Raw genomic sequence first — 2,406 nt, 5'->3', positions numbered from 1 at the left:
AAACTTAACATGGGTGGATATTATGATATGTAAATTATACCTCAACAAAGTTGTTTTTAAAATTCCATTGCTTACTACATCAATAAAGTGAGGTATAAAATAGGGGGAAATAGGACCAAAACCCAGATGAGATAGCATTTTATACCTGGAATAAACATGTAATCAAGGCAGAGACTTTCAAAGTCCAATCATGGAAACAGTAACCAGAATTTTCCCCTCCACATTCTATGTGTTCAGTGTAGAAAGAACACTCAGAACAAAAAAAGCTGAAGGTTTTGAGTGGGGAACTGAAGACTTAGAATGTAATTCACAACTCCCTGACAGGCTTGGAGGGGCTAAATGAGTGACTTGATTACATCTACACAATCCATTAGGAGTAAAGACATAGGTTACAAAACTTCAAGGGCCTTGTCTTAAAGACAAATGGGGGGAGGGAGGAAGTATCAAAGTTCTATTCCACAGAAGAATTAAAACCAAATGGGTCTACCATCAGCAAGTTAAGTTAATTAATGTGAGACATTTGGCACACTTGAGATACCCTTTAGGGGGTAGTATTTTTCTATTTCAGCAAACCTTGTATTTGAGGAGGATTCAAGTTCATAAATTGAGTCTCAAGATTGAATAATAATGTGAATAATTTTTTGAATAAATTTCATAAGAACTATTACTAAAATAATATATATTACTCACTCTTTCATGTAGTCTTTTTCATAACAGAATATTTAAATATTACACAAAATTAAATAGATCATCAAGATATTATCCTGTCAATTTGCTGTAACAAGTCACTCAGCTTTAAATGCAACTTAAAGCAAATTCTACTTTATAGAAAATGAAATTAGAGTAAGTTTATAAGTCACAAAGATAATATTTAAAGACAGCAACCAAATAAACAATTTTATTGGAAAATATTTAAGTGACTGAAATAAAACCTGGTTTAACTTAAAATAGTCTATTTACTCCCCATGAATATGTGGAAAGACTACAGACTTAGGCTTTTTTCATTCACATAATAAAGTATGAAATATAAAAGTCAGATAAAATATTACGTTGCAAAAATTCTGAAGTCTTACCTCCATTAGAACAAAGAGTGCTGCAAAGAACAGAAGAGTTGCCCATTCCACTCGGTGTAGAATTATCTCAAAATCATGGACATCAGCTAAAATTAGCAACCAAATGGCACCAAGAATAGCAATCCACCCTGAAAAATAAATAAGTAGACATACAGACATAGATGTAGTTCAAATGCTATCACACTAAGTATTTATCTTCTGATTGTTTTCTTTATTGAAGTAAATTTATATTCTGCAAACTGAACATATTTAAAATGTACTGGGTGCCTGGGTGGCTTAGTCAGTTTAGCGTCTGACTTCAGCTCAGGTCATGATCTCATGGTTTGTGAGTTTGAGCCCCACATCAGGCTCTGTACTGACAGCTCAGAACCTGGAGCCTGCTTCAGATTCTGTCTTCCTCTCTCTCTCCCCCTTGCCCACTCACACTCTGTTTAATAAACATTTAAAAAAATTAGTGTAAAATTTGTATTTTGGCTAATATATATATACCCATGAAACCAATTATCAAGATAATGAATATATTCATTACACTTAGCATTTTTTAATGCCCATGTTCTTATATCCCCTATATCTGCCCCTGTTACCCTACTCTACCCCCAGGAATATGTCTTTTCTTTCACTATAGATTAGTTTACATTTTCTATATTTTTTATAGATGCAAGTATACAACATACATTCTTTTGTCTGATTGCTTCCATTTCAACACAACAATTTTAAGATTCTTCAGTGTTGGTGTGTAGCTCAATAGCTCATTATTTTGTGTTATTTAGTAGTATGCTATAGTATGGCTATACCACAATGTACATATCTATTCACTGTTGATGGGATGTTTGGATTGCTTCCATTATTTGACTATTACAAATGAATGTGCTATTAACTTTCATATACAATTGTCTGTGTGTACATGTTTTCAGTTCCCTTGGGAAAATACCTAGGAATGGAACAGTTGGACCGTATGACAGGTTAATATTATAGGATGTTTGTTTCAAGAAACTATGAAACTATTTTCCAAAATGGTTGTAACATTTTAAAACACTACCAATAGTATATAAGAATTCGAGTTCCTCCAGATTTTCAACACTGGGTCAGCCTTTTTTAATGTTAGACATTCCAATGAGTATGAAGGGTATTTATTGTAGTTTCAAATTGCATTTCTCTAATGACTAATGATGAGCTTTTTTGCATAGATTTTATTTTGTGAAGTTTGTGTTAAAATAGTCTGCACATATTTTAATGAGTAGAGCAAATAAAATCCAAAACAAGTGGGAGGAAAGAAAGAATAGGATTGGATCAGGAATAAGTGAAATAGAAAAATATTAGAGAAAAGCAATGC

Source organism: Hyaena hyaena, unplaced genomic scaffold (assembly GCF_003009895.1).
Source record: "Hyaena hyaena isolate Hyena2069 unplaced genomic scaffold, ASM300989v1 scaffold_2293, whole genome shotgun sequence".
Taxonomy (NCBI): Eukaryota; Metazoa; Chordata; class Mammalia; order Carnivora; family Hyaenidae; genus Hyaena; species Hyaena hyaena.
The sequence above is the reverse complement of the archived record's forward strand: the minus strand, read 5'-3'. Positions refer to the sequence as shown.